Genomic DNA, 15,728 nt, shown 5'->3' with positions numbered 1-15,728 from the left:
TTCGATGAGATTACCTTTGCCCAATCCCCTGTTGCTGTAAATTGTCATTAAGTCGTAGAAATACAGGGATGCTAAAATAAGAAGCTTTCTGACTACTGCAAAAGCCTTCAAAAGGCTGTCAGAGATAGCAATCTCTAATGATGACAAAAAAGGACATCTGTCATTCTTTTCATGTCAGAAAAGGCTTTTAGCAGTTTAAAAAATAACATATTTAACCGTATTTTTTTATAATTCATTTCCCTGGCATGGCTACAATTCCCTCTTCCCTCTTCGCATGTCCGAGCCCTCTCCTCTTCTGGGAAAGTCTAATCACTCTGTGCTGATTCAGCTCCTCTGTTTTTCCCCCCCACCTCCTGACGGGGGAGGAGTAAAGGAGAATATTATAAAGCAGCCATTCTCAACCAGGGTTCCATGGTAACCTAGGGTTCCGCCACAGTTTTTTAGGGGTTCTCTGAGCTCTGGCTGATTAACCTCACTGGGTGCCTGAAAAGGTTCAGAACCAATGCCACTTAGCAAAGCCAGCGTCATGATACCGATGATCCTTTTAGCTGTCTGTAAGAATGGCAACAATGCAAGGGTTATATTCTTCCTACTGAAAACCAATAGAAATGTTGCCATTTTTGCCATTGACTTCAATAATTCAGTTTTAGTAGAGCCCGTCGGCGGATTTTGTTTATCTCAGGCGGATGGCTGCTCTGTCTCCGCGCTGTATGCAGAGACACAGCTGTCAGGTCCCGCTGTTCTCTGTTGGGGGATCAGATGAGAATGTACCGTCTGTCCCATCTGATCCGATCCGCTGGACGGATGGAAAATAGGGTTTCCATCTGTCCAGATTTGGCGGATCGGATCGGATGTCAGTGGACATGTCTCCGCTGACATCCGATGCCCCAAAGAGATGCATGGGGCATCCGTTCAGATCCTCCTGAAAAACGGACAGACGGATCTGAACGGTCCACCTGTATGAAAGGGGCCAAAGGGTTCCCCGAGACTTGAAAAAAAAAAATTAGGGTTTCATTGGGGTAAAAAAGGTTAAGAAAGATTGATGTAGAGTGTTACTAGCAATGTGTCTTCAAACCTGCATGGTAATTTGATTTCCTAGCACAGCCACAGTTCCCTCTTTCCTTGTATGCCATAGGCCCTTCTAGGTGGGTCTAATTACAGTCTGTGCTGACCTAGCTCCCCCACTCTTCCTCTCATCTACCTAGGTAAGCATTTATGTAGCTTCCAGGGTGGAATAGTATAGAGTGTCCCTTAAGTGACAGCTCTGAGTCTTCTGGGGCAGGACTTTTGAAGATCTACACAAGGAAGGCTTTGCAGGTAAATAGTCTGCAAAAAATACATTAGATGCACATACTGTATAACTCTGTGGAAAGATTGTAAATGACGGGGCGTCCCAATAATCTCTATACAGAAGTACCAACTTCCTGATTAATTTAGTAGGGGGGACGTGGAGGCATTTGGACAATAATGGTACCATAAAACTAGACATGCACTCCAATTATAAAATATATACATTTATTATAACATCATAAAACCATTGATCCACAGAATTTATGCAAAAAACAAGTCATCTGAGAACATACAGTGCAACTGAGGAAAGTCTCTAGTGATACCACAAAGGACTAGTGAAAAGCAGTAAGAAGACCGCAAGGAACATATCCTAGTGGGTATTGCCCGACATGTTCCGTGGGATCTCAGCCGCTTCCTCAGGGGCTTTTGAGAGTATTCCTGTATATTTACATAAAATACTTGATTCCAAATCTTCAGATACTGAATTTTGGATTTTCACTAGCTGTAAGCCATAATCATTACAATTAAAAGAAAGAAATGCTTGAAATACATCACTCTGTGTGTAACCAATCTATTTATAATATATGAGTTTCACTTTTTGAATTGAATTACCAAAATGAATTAACTTTTTGATGATATTCTTTTTTTATGAGATGCATCTGTGTATATTACTTTTGTAAATTTGCCTTTATACTATCTCTGCCTTTGTTTAGGCATTCTTTTACATTGGTGATTTGTGACTACTATATGAAGTCCTCAACATACTAATTATCAACAAATAAAGATAATTGAGGACCTAAAGGGGTTGATTTTAGGGGTTGACTAAAAGCAAATAGACTGTGCACTTTGCAAGTGCAGTTGCTCCAGAGCTTAGTAAGTGAGCAGAAGCTCTGTGGACTTCCATCATGCAATCATGTACCATGGCCTTTGAAGAAGTCGGAAATGACGAAACGTGTCAGGGCGTGAACCTTACGGCAACCGGAAGTACCCGGGTGACACCGATGGAGGCTTTGGAGGTCTTGGACATCAACATGGAGAGGGTGAGCTCGACCGATATCGCCTGCTAGTGCATTCGTGGTACTATTACTGCATATTTGTCATGGTCTTACCTTCTTGCTGTTCTCCTTCGTTTGACATGTGCTGGCGGCCATCTTGGTTTCTGGGTTTCTTGTAGCCTCCCACCCTGCGGCTCCTCCTTCTCACTGGGAGGAGCTGGATGCCTAGCTCATATATATAGGAGGTCTGTGGCTTCAGTTCCCTGCTTGGTCCTCCTGTGTTCACATGCTTCTAAGACTGCTGCTGCTTCTGGTTCCTGTTCCTGGCTTCGTCTGACTACCCTGCTGGTTCCTGATTCTGGCTTCGTCTGACTACCCTGCTGGTTCCTGATCCTGGCTTCGTCTGACTACCCTGCTGGTTCCTGATCCCGGCTTCGTCTGACTACCCTCCTGGTTCCTGACCCCTGGCTTCGCAAAGACTCTGCATCGGTTTCGCCATCCGTTTGGACTTTTGCTTTATAGCTTGTTTTTCAATAAAGCTTTCTTATTTTCACTTATCTGTTGTTGTACGTCTGGTTCATGGTTCCGTGACATTAGGACCAAGCCATGAATTCTGACGGTACAGGGCCATCCTCGCTACCCACGCTGGTTGCCAGACTTGATCAGCAGGATCACCTGTTGGGTCGGTTCGCCGTGGCGTTGCAAACCCTGCTTGAACGCACGGTACCACAGGCCATGAATTCTGACGGTACAGGGCCATCCTCGCTACCCACGCTGGTTGCCAGACTTGATCAGCAGGATCACCTGTTGGGTCGGTTCGCCGTGGCGTTGCAAACCCTGCTTGAACGCATGGTACCACAGGCCATGAATTCTGACGGTACAGGGCCATCCTCACTACCCACGCTGGTTGCCAGACTTGATCAGCAGGATCACCTGTTGGGTCAGTTCGCCGTGGCGTTGCAAACCCTGCTTGAACGCACGGCTCATTTCGCTCCCGTTGCCGATGGGTCGGTTGTCGCTCCTGGGCCCGCTCCTACTGCCGCTCCGGTTGTTGCGCCAGAGTCTACCCCGACACCTGTTGTTGCGCGTGCGGTGTTTCGGGGTATGTCCGGTTCTGCCCCCCTTCCACAGCGCTTTGGGGGAGAGCCAACTCAGTGCCGAGGTTTCCTTAACCAGGTGGGCATTTATTTCGAGTTGCTGCCACATGCCTTTCCTACTGAGAGATCAAAGGTGGGCTTCTTAATCTCGCTGCTCTCGGACAAGGCCTTGGCCTGGGCCAGCCCTTTATGGGAGAACAACAATCCGGTGGTTGCCGAGTTTTCCGGTTTTGTTGCTTCTCTTCGGAAGGTATTCGATGTGCCGGCTCGTGCTGCCTCTGCTGCGAAGCTCCTTATGTCCATCAGACAGGATTCACGATCCGTAGCTGAATACGCCATTGAGTTTCGTACCCTGGCAGCAGAGGTGGGCTGGAATAATGAGGCTCTGGTCGCTGCTTTCTCTCATGGTCTCTCAGATGCCTTGAAGGATGAGGTTGCAGCTAAGGACCTACCAGTGGAGCTCGAGTCTCTTATTTCTTTCCTGATTTTGATTGACACCAGACTCAGGGAGAGACCTTCCTTTAAGGAGAGTCTGCGGAGGCCTCCTAACAGATTGGCGCCTACCTTTGCTGTCCCACCCGTGCCTCCCTCTCCTCCCACGCCTCCTGGGGATGACTTGTCTGGGGGTGAACCCATGCAGCTGGGGTTTGCTCGCCTGTCCGAGGGGGAGAGGGTACTCCGGAGACGCGAGGGCCGATGCATGTACTGTGGTCTCGGTGGGCATTTTCGGTTGGCATGTCCGAACCGTCCGGGAAACGCTCGCACCTGAGATCCTGTCGGGGGCAGATCTTGGTTGGAGTCTCCTCGTCCCCGGTTTCCCGTGTTGACAAACCACTGATCACTGTTGTCCTCTCCTGGGTCGGGGGCTCGGTGACGACCCAGGCGTTGGTGGACTCTGGTGCTGGTGGTTTGTTCATTGATAGTGTGTTCGCTGCCGCCAATTCCATTCCTCTGCAGGCTCGAGGTTCTCCTCTGGCTCTTGAGCCGATAGACGGCAGACCCCTTCTGCCGCCACACGTGACTCATGAGACCCTTCCAGTGGGGTTAGCCATTGGTGCCGTCCACAGAGAGTCGGTCTGCTTCCAGGTTATTTCGTCTCCACACTACTCGGTGGTCTTGGGGTACCCCTGGCTCCAGAAGCATAATCCGATTTTCGATTGGAGATCGGCCGAGATCCTCTCGTGGTCACCGCAGTGTGGGGCTAGTTGCATCCATGGGCCTGTCAAGTTGCTGTGTACTTCCTCTGACTCTCTGTTGCCCCCTGAATACGAGGAGTACCGGGATGTATTCGATAAGGTGCGCGCGGTTGCCCTACCTCCGCACCGCCCATACGATTGTGCCATCGAGTTACAATCTGGTGCCGTTCCTCCTCGTGGCAAAGTCTATCCACTGTCGGTAGCGGAGAATGAGGCCATGGAGGAGTACGTGAGGGAGGCGCTTTCACGCGGACACATTCGCAAATCCTCGTCCCCGGCAGGGGCTGGATTTTTCTTTGTGAAAAAGAAGGGCGGTGAGTTGAGGCCTTGCATCGATTACAGGGGTCTCAATCGCATCACGATCAAGAACGCTTACCCGATACCCTTGATTTCCGAGCTGTTCGATCGCCTTGAAGGGGCCACGGTCTTTACCAAACTCGACCTGAGGGCGGCATATAACCTCGTAAGGATCAAGGCGGGCGATGAGTGGAAGACCGCGTTTAACACCAGGACCGGTCATTATGAATCCTTGGTTATGCCCTTTGGGCTGTGCAATGCGCCCGCAGTCTTTCAGGAATTCATCAACGATGTTTTCCGTGACCTGTTGCAGCAGTGTGTGGTGGTCTATTTGGATGACATCTTGGTATATTCTGAGTCCATGGAGACCCACATTCTGGATGTCAAACGAGTGTTGCAACGGTTACGAGAGAACAAGCTGTTCGGTAAGCTTGAGAAATGCGAATTTCACCGATCCCAGGTAACCTTCTTAGGTTACATAATTTCCGCTGAGGGGTTCTCCATGGATCCTGAGAAGGTTTCGGCTGTCTTACAGTGGCCCCAGCCCAGTGGTCTTCGCTCCCTGCAGCGCTTTTTGGGCTTCGCCAATTATTATCGGAAGTTCATCAGGGACTTTTCCATGCTAGCCAAGCCTCTCACGGATCTGACCAGGAAGGGCAGTAATTCCCAGGTCTGGCCGCTCGAGGCCATCCGAGCTTTTGAGGCTCTAAAGTCCGCCTTTGTGTCGGCTCCGATTCTGTCGCATCCCAACCCTGGGTTGCCCTTTGTCCTCGAGGTGGACGCGTCTGAGACGGGAGTAGGCGCCCTTCTGTCTCAGCGTAGAACACCAGAGGGTCCTCTGCTTCCTTGTGGGTTTTACTCCCGGAAACTGTCTTCCGCGGAGTGCAACTACCAGATTGGTGACAGGGAGTTATTGGCCATCGTGCAGGCTCTTAAAGAATGGATATAGTGTACAGAACTGAAGATGGTTAGATGGTCAGTACAAATTTAGGGATACAAAGTGTCTGAGTTTAAATAATAGCAAATTTATTGTGGGTAAATTACATATATAATTGTAACCGTACAGATATAAAACACTATTGGTGTATCAGTTAAACAAGAAACAAGACAAAACAACATAAAACAATACATATAAACAAAGTACCGGCCGGTGCAAAAAATGTTACATTCACAGGGATAATGTGAAAAAATCTGATATATGTGGTAAATACCACTTAATAGTCTTTCCTGTGATGCGTGTCTGTGGATGGGCGGGATCCTGTGTAGAAATGGTGTGAACAAAAATACCGTCAATACAGAGAATATATAAACAAATATCAGTTAAATAATTTAAAAAAAAAAAAAAAAAGAAATATATCATACATCACATCACCATATACAATATCTTTACATAGACATGGCTTATTTTCTGGGTGAAGAATTTGACTCGGAAATAAGAGATGCATTTAATAAAGACAATACGAGTATATTAAGTAGACAAGAGGAAATTGAAAACAGATTCAAAGAACATAAAAAACATTTAATAAAACATCTTAACAGAAAATGGGACATCTCCTTCTTGGAAACATACATTAAAGAGAAAATAATACCTAGAGGGCTCAGAGACAAGGTGATCCCAGCAGAACACCTGCAAAATGATCGGTTTTTACCGAAATGGCAGAATTTATGTATAGATCATGGCATAGAAATAATGAAATTAATTGTGGAAGAAGAAAAGTTACAACTTGCAGAACTTGCAGAGCAAATAACAGAGAGTATTAAAGGACTTGAACCGTTTAAAGACTTTGAGGAATTCAATATACAAAACGAATGTCTAAAGAAAGAAGTAGAGAAAACCCAGCAAAATCTGAAGAAAACGAAGCAATCAAAATACAAAAGAGACATGGAAGACTGGGAAAAGGGCCAAATATTTGACTTGTCAAGACGACGTAGGCGATATAGATCAAGACAAAGAGGTTCAAGGTCAAAATCAAGAGATGATCCCAATTCAAGTGAAACGGATGAGGAAAGACGTGAGAAATCTGTGTCTTTTTTAGTACCAGGGGAGGAGCAAGAAAGGGAAAAAGAAACCCACCCAGAACAACCCGGCTCCTCCAAAAGCAACCCCAGACAGAGGAACCCGATAAAACAAAGAGGAGGCGCAAGAACAAGGAGCCAAAGGAACCAACCGAGATAGATGAACAGACAACACTGAAAGATGATATGAAAACAATAAATTTATCTGAATTTCAATTAAAAAGACGTCATATAACACTCTTACAAAGAGGTCTATCATTCTCACCAAAAGCAACAATGGATGAATTTACAGTCTTTAAAGACATAGTATTGTTCCTACGCAAAGTATACCTACGCTCACTTTATAGCAACCAAACAACACCAGGAGAAGAAAACGAACCACACGATGACAATGATAAAAAAATCCTGGAAATCCTCAATTCACTACTACAAGAGAATGAAGACAATCCCCAAGAAGATCCACAGGAGAGATTCAGAAGATCTGACATTCGCATAAAATCCCTCAACATGCCCCATCTACATAAGAACAAATGGATAAGCGTGTTCCTGAACCAAGTCCAAATAGACTTACATAAAATAAACTGGTCATATATAGGAGGAGACAACATATCCAAAGAAGAACGTCAAGCAATAAGGGAATTAAATGAAACACGGAACATAGTAATTAAAAGAAGCGACAAGGGAGGCAATGTAGTACTGATGGATGCAGCCAAGTACGAAAAAGAGGTCCTCAGACTACTGAACGCGACGGACACATATAAAAGATTGGAAAAAAACCCATTCCCCGAAGTGGTAAAAGAATTAAATGATAAAGTTAAATGGGCGAAAGAAGAAGGCCTACTCACCAAACGAGAGGCAGAATACATAACTATCAAGGAGTACAATATACCAGTCTTCTATGCTATACCAAAAATACACAAGTCCTTGGAAGACCCACCTGGAAGACCGATCGTATCAGCAATAAATGGACCCCTCGACAAAGTAGGAAAATATCTGGATGCACTTCTCAAAGAAATGGTTACTAACCTCAAATCATACGTTCAAGACACTAGAGATGTTCTAGAAAAAATTGATAAAATCAAGATAGAAGGCCAAACCTGGTTAGTAGGGATAGACGTAGAATCCCTCTACACTTCAATACCACATGAATGGGGAATAATAGCAATTGAAAGCTTTCTGGAAAAACATCATGCCGGCTTTTGCCATCAAAATGAATTTCTAACTGACCTTATCCGATTTGCCCTGGATAACAACTACTTCCAATTTCTCTCCCGGTATTACAAACAAATACAGGGCACATCCATGGGAGCATCATGGGCACCGGCATACACGTGCCTGCATCTGGGTCTGTGGGAAGAAGAGCTAGTATATACGAACGAACTATACAAGGAATATGCACATACCTGGATAAGATATATTGATGATGTGCTATTGATATGGAAAGGAGACATCGAAACGTTACACACATTTGTCAACACCCTGAATACAAACAACCGGAATATACGATTAACATATATTTATGATAAATCAAGGATATCATTCCTAGAACTATGGATCAGTAACCAGAATAACAACCTAATCACTAATACCTTCCGCAAAACAACAGCAGCAAACACACTATTGAAGGCCGACAGCCACCATCCTCAATGGCTAAAGAATGGAATACCGACAGGTCAATTCATGAGAATTAAACGAAATTGTTCAAAACAAGAAGATTATTACCAGGAGAGCAATGAACTCTATAGAAGATTTAGGGAAAGAGGATACTCACACAGACAGCTGAGAAAGGCAAAAGAAAAAGCCAGTAAACGAAAAAAAGAGAAGAACTCCTAACAAGAAAAAACCCACATAGAAAAGACGCTATTGGAGCTACAAGAATAATAACTCAATACGGAACGCAATGGGAATCTGTACGCCAAGTACTCAAAAAACACTGGAGCATCCTAAGCAACACACCAACAATAAAAGAAATAACAGGGGATAACCCAAACATGGTGGCTAAACGAGCAAGAAACCTGAAAGACATTTTAACAAAATCAGAATTTTCCAAAGAAACAGAAGACACATGGTTAATGAAAACCCCAAGAAGCAAGGGAATGTTTTCCTGCGGCAAATGCCAGATATGCCCATACATCGATAGGACCGACACGTTCCATGATGCTTCAGGAGAGAAGGAGTACAAAATCTACAACCTCATCAACTGTGCAACAACAAAAATAATTTACATGATTACTTGCCCTTGTAATAAAAATTATATTGGAAAGACAAAAAGACAACTAAAAATCCGCATAGGAGAACACATGAGAGAAATACGGGAAAAAAACCCGGACAAAGCACTAGCTAGGCATTACACCCAACACCATGATGGAAACTTGAAAGGCACCAAAATCAAAGGAATTTATGAATTGAAAATTTCCCCCAGAAGAGGGGACTTTAATCGTATCCTGTTACAAAAGGAAAAGTGGTGGATATATAACCTGAACAGTTTGACACCAAAAGGGTTAAACACTGAGATGAACCTCCAGGTATTCCTAGAACAATAATAATGACATACTTCTGAACTTGTGTCAATACATCTCTTCCACCAAAACAAAGAAAAATGCCCACAATATTTAAAAGAGAGGGAAAACGGTCCCTGCTTAAAGAATAAAAGAAATACACCATCTAACATAACAGCTAAATACACACATATATGTTTAATTTGAATCAAATATAAACCAACATATAGATCAATGTCTTTAATGTTATTGTATTGTCCTGTCTTCTAGATATGCCCTTTAAATTGTCACCAAGTTTAGCAAAATCAACAAGAAATAATATTAATAAAGGAAGCATACACGGTCAGACATACCAAAAATCGGCTTACAAATAGAAGATATTAAACCTACTAAAAATATCAATAGCCAAATGTATTATTGACCGAAGATTTAACCAGCAATCATGATCTTCAGCATCCATGTCTTTAAAATCCAGAAATAACATTCATTTTACAAGCAAACCAGCCGCTGTATGATTCAAAACATACGAGAAATCCCGGAACACCCAATTATAATCTGAACCCGATCACCTGTGAAGACGCATACTTATAGGGCACAGGCATCGGGTTTACTTACGTCCAGACGAAGCTACGCCACCAGGAAGCGAAACGCGTTGACGTCATCATCACCGCCGGCACACACACGAGTGTCTCAGACGTGGACGGCGGACAGAGCGCATGGAAGCATGAAGATCGGGACCGGCAATTGCCACTAACAGCGGTGGATAGATATCGGAGCGTGCGGCTATAGGAAGGAGGTCAGGTAAGCGAAGATATTACACAGCATCCAAGGCAGCAGGGGTGAAGCATCAGCTATATAGCTGACAGAGTAAGGAAACGGCACCAACAGCCTTATTCAGGCAAGACACTAGGATAGCCAAACGAAACACTCTGCATAGTCCCCACAGGAAGCGCCAAGACTTGCATATTTATATGCACACATGAATACACCCCTGATACTCCTCTATACCGCCGCAGTTACACAACATCCTACCCTACCCTCGAGACCGCTGAAAGTCATCCCCAACTAGCATCACATATCTGAGAAAGGGAATAGATGAAGTAAAGGCAATTACCACCGGAGTGAATGATCATACATATCCCGGATTACAAAACTACTTCAATACCCTGGAATTTCACTCAGTAGATGTTAATTAGTAATTACAATAAAGGCATCCCGACAATAACTTGCTATCTAGGATCCCCATATATTTAAAACTATTTTTGTTCACACCATTTCTACACAGGATCCCGCCCATCCACAGACACGCATCACAGGAAAGACTATTAAGTGGTATTTACCACATATATCAGATTTTTTCACATTATCCCTGTGAATGTAACATTTTTTGCACCGGCCGGTACTTTGTTTATATGTATTGTTTTATGTTGTTTTGTCTTGTTTCTTGTTTAACTGATACACCAATAGTGTTTTATATCTGTACGGTTACAATTATATATGTAATTTACGCACAATAAATTTGCTATTATTTAAACTCAGACACTTTGTATCCCTAAATTTGTACTGACCATCTAACCATCTTCAGTTCTGTACACTGTACAGAACACCTTTTTATATGCATGCTAAGGTTAGGCCAGACATGTATTATTTAAATACAGGGACATAATATAGCATATTTTACAAACAAGCTCCACTTCATAACCTTGTATAATCTTAAAGAATGGAGGCACTTGCTCGAGGGTTCGGTGGTTCCGGTCCTCATCCTGACGGACCACAAGAATCTGACCTACCTCTCTGAGGCCAAGAGATTGACACCACGTCAGGCCAGATGGGCTCTGTTCTTGTCACGTTTTAATTACGTGGTCTCCTACCTACCCGGTTCCAAGAACATCAGGGCGGATGCCTTATCACGGCAGTACTCCGACCTGTCCAGGGAGGAGTCGATTCCGACTTCGGTCATACCTCCGAATCAGATCCTGGCCGCCATTCGCACCAGCCTGACCTCTCCCCTGGGTGAGCAGATTTTGGCGGCTCAATCTGGTGCTCCCTCTGGGAGACCCAACGGCAGATGTTTTGTGCCTGAGGAGTTGCGCACTCGGTTGTTGCGAACCTACCATAACTCCAAGACCGCGGGGCATCCTGGAAAGAATCAGCTGTCCTGGGCTGTTTCACGTCTGTTCTGGTGGCCTTCCCTACGTTCCGACATCGCCGCATATGTAGCGGCATGCTCCGTTTGTGCCCAGAGTAAGTCCCCTCGGCACCTTCCGTTGGGCCTTCTGCAACCCTTAGCCACCAGGGAGCGCCCATGGTCACACCTGGGGATGGATTTCATTGTGGACCTCCCTGCATCCCGAGGCCATACGGTCATTCTCATGATTGTGGATCGGTTTTCCAAAATGTGCCACTGTGTTCCTCTCAAGAAGTTACCCTCTGCACAGGAGTTGGCCACGATTTTTGCCAGGGAGGTCTTCCGGTTGCACGGTTTGCCCAAGGAGATTGTGTCGGATCGGGAGAGTCAGTTTGTGTCCAGGTTCTGGCGCGCCTTTTGCTCCCAGTTGGGGATTCATCTCTCCTTCTCCTCGGCCTACCACCCTCAGTCCAATGGGGCCGCGGAACGATCCAATCAGGCCTTGGAGCAATTCCTTCGTTGCTATGTCTCCGATCACCAAGACAATTGGGTTGACCTCCTGCCTTGGGCTGAGTTTGCCAGGAACACGGCGGTGAACTCTTCCTCTGGGACGTCTCCCTTCATGGCCAACTATGGGTTCCAACCTGCCGTGTTACCGGAGGTATTCTCTCCCCAGGATATTCCGGCTGTGGAGGATCACCTTTCCGTCCTACGTGCTTCTTGGGTACAGATCCAGAAGTCCCTTGAGGTCTCTGCGCAGCGCCAGAGACTCCAGGCTGATCGCAGACGAGCGCCTGCTCCTTCCTACCAGGCCGGAGACCGCGTATGGTTGTCCACCCGCAACCTCAACCTTCGAGTGCCCACTCCCAAGCTGGCGCCTCGCTTTGTTGGTCCCTTCCGAGCGCTTCGCAGGGTAAACCCGGTAGCCTATGCCCTTGCGCTTCCTCCTGGCATGCGGATCTCCAACGTGTTTCATGTCTCCCTGTTGAAGCCACTGGTGTGTAATCATTTCACTTCCTCGGTTCCTCGGCCTCGTCCGGTCCAAGTGGGCAATCGTGAGGAGTATGAGGTGAGCAATATCCTGGACTCACGCCTGGTCCGCGGTCGGGTGCAGTTTTTGGTTCATTGGCGTGGTTATGGTCCAGAGGAGCGTTCCTGGGTTCCCTCCGCAGATGTCCATGCTCCTGCCTTGCTCCGAGCCTTCCACGCACGCTTCCTCAGAAACCGTTCTTTACTCCGCGGAGGAGGGGCCCTTGAGGGGGAGGTACTGTCATGGTCTTACCTTCTTGCTGTTCTCCTTCGTTTGACATGTGCTGGCGGCCATCTTGGTTTCTGGGTTTCTTGTAGCCTCCCACCCTGCGGCTCCTCCTTCCCACTGGGAGGAGCTGGATGCCTAGCTCATATATATAGGAGGTCTGTGGCTTCAGTTCCCTGCTTGGTCCTCCTGTGTTCACATGCTTCTAAGACTGCTGCTGCTTCTGGTTCCTGTTCCTGGCTTCGTCTGACTACCCTGCTGGTTCCTGATTCTGGCTTCGTCTGACTACCCTGCTGGTTCCTGATCCTGGCTTCGTCTGACTACCCTGCTGGTTCCTGATCCCGGCTTCGTCTGACTACCCTCCTGGTTCCTGACCCCTGGCTTCGCAAAGACTCTGCATCGGTTTCGCCATCCGTTTGGACTTTTGCTTTATAGCTTGTTTTTCAATAAAGCTTTCTTATTTTCACTTATCTGTTGTTGTACGTCTGGTTCATGGTTCCGTGACAATATTGCTTTGATGGCTTGAAGTTGTGGAGGCAATATTACACTAGTGCGACTCCTTTTTGTTTCCCTAAACCTGTTGGATTGGCGAATGGCTGTGAGGAAAAGGGATATATGATACAGCTTAAGGATCGCCAAGTGATGAGTGCCTAGACCTACAGCTGATCCAGGGGGGAGACGTGTGTGCATATGCTTGTGAGCCTTTTCTATGAGAATAGGTGGGCCACACTTTTTGGTGAGTTGCCATCCCCACTTTTATGTCACAACGGTGGAGGATTAGTTGTCTGGTGACCCCGATACACACTGGTGATTCCTACTTGGTGAAGAGGGCTCTTGCAAGACCACTTACCCTTTTGCATTGATATGGACGTTTCTATATGAATTTGTGCATCCTCATATCTGAACGTTAAAGGACTATTTACAAATTCGTGTGTCATAATGAAATGATATGCGAGTTGTCTGCGCTACTAGTACTTTTTTTCGTGATTCCACCTGGGATTTTGATTGGAGTATTTTTATGATAGATTTTCCTTTTAAGTAGCTGCGACAGGTCTATAATAAGACTTTTTTTTATCATTATTACTTGTGCGCAGGGGATATATTGTATTGCTGTTCGGTGGTATTTATATATATTTTTTAAGATGTACTAGAAAAAAATGCTGTTTTTTTTTTAATTTTCCTTTTTAACATGATTGGGTATTCTTTGCAAAGAGAAGCTTTACCTCATTTACTAAGCTCTGGAGCAACTTTATTTGCTGAGTGTAACGGCACTTTGTAAAATGCACAGTCTATTTGCTTTTAGTAAATTAACCCCACAGTATCAATGAATGTCATATGTATGGATTGCCCTAAACTTTTACCACCAAACTGTCTTCCATTTAGATTTTGTTAATGTGTAATGGAAAATACAGTCAGTTGGCAAACCCCACATGTGTATGTGGTCATCATGCAAATATTATTCAGTTTCCTAACTGATCTGGAAATCCAGCAAAGGCACAAAAGTAGATATTTGAATGAACGTTCATACAAAGGTCCAGTGACTTGATGATTGTTGTTCCAAAGTACTTTGAAAAAATGTTGCTTTTAGCATTTTACATTAGGAGGAAATGGACATTCCTGAGCAAAAAGACACATGTACTTTTTTTAAATGTGTTCATTTGAGAAGAATTTCCATCCTGCTCCTTTGAATTTTCTTGTCACTGTGATTGAAATGGAACATTGATTTGACCCCACTAACCATTAGAGTCATACAAACATGCTTAAAATGAAAATTTCTAACCCAACTATATGCGTTTGATGCTTATGGATAATATGACAGTTTTTGATATTCCTTTTATACAGAAAAATAGTAAACAAAAAAAAAATGAAGGTAAAAATGAAATAAGAATTCTCTATGTCCCCCACTATGTTTCCATAATTGCAATCAAATCAGCAAGATGCATTATCTATGGTGGCAATTCCCCATAGTTAGAAATTTTAAAATGTAACATTTAATTCATTCTATTACCCATACTCGTATATACTTATCCCCACAGAATATACAGGTGCATCGAAAGAAATTAGAATATCATCAAAAAGTTAATTTATTTCAGTAATTCAATTCAAAAAGTGAAACTCTTATATTATATATATGTGTTACGCAGAGTGGTATATTTCAAGCATTTCTTTATTTTAGTGTTGATGATTGTAGCTTACAGCTAGTGAAAACCCAAAATTCAGTATCTCAGAAAATTTGAATATTACATAAGACCAATAAAAAAAATAATTTTGAATAAAGAAATGTTGGCTTACTGAAAAGTATGTCCATGTACAGCATAGTATGCACTTGATACTTGGTTGGGGCTCCTTTTGCATTAATTACTGCATTACAGCGTTCAGCCTTTGGCACTGCTGAGGTGTTATGGAAGCTCATGTTGCTTTGATAGCGACCTTCAGCTCATTTACATTGTTGGGTCTGGTGTCTCTCATTTTCCTCTTGACAATACCCCACAGATTCTCTATGGGGTTTAGGTCAGGCGAGTTTGCTGGCCAATCAAGCATAGTGATACCCATGATCATTGAACCAGATATTGGTACATTTGGCAGTATGGGCAGGTGTCAAGTCCTGCTGGAAAATGAAATCAGCATCTCCATAAAGCTGGTCAGCAGAGGGAAGCATGAAGGGCTCTAGAATTTACTGGGCCGTGCTGACTTTGGACACAGTGGACCAACACCAGCAGATGACATGGCTCCCCAAATCATTATGGATTGTGAAAACTTCACACTGGACCTCATGAAACTTAGATTTTATACCTCTCCACTCTTCCTCCAGACTCGTGGACCTTGATTTCCAAATGAAATGCAAAATTGACTTTTATCCGAAAAGAGGACTTTTGTCCACTGAGCAACAGTCCACTTCTTTTTTTCCTCCACAGATGTTGTCTCTGGTTCAGGAGTGGTTTGACACAAGGAATGC

The 15,728-nt window shown here is 44.6% G+C and overlaps 1 protein-coding gene across 1 annotated transcript in view; it reads left to right on the top strand.

Moving 5' to 3' along the window:
• The window catches only part of LHCGR (luteinizing hormone/choriogonadotropin receptor), a 274,724-nt gene that overhangs the window by 153,241 nt on the left and 105,755 nt on the right, over positions 1–15,728 (top strand). The gene's annotated exons all lie outside the window — the stretch shown is intronic.

The sequence above is a fragment of the Pelophylax lessonae genome (genome assembly GCF_965119305.1).
Source record: "Pelophylax lessonae genome assembly, chromosome: 3".
In the NCBI taxonomy this organism is placed as follows: Eukaryota; Metazoa; Chordata; class Amphibia; order Anura; family Ranidae; genus Pelophylax; species Pelophylax lessonae.
The sequence above is the reverse complement of the archived record's forward strand: the minus strand, read 5'-3'. Positions and strand labels throughout refer to the sequence as shown.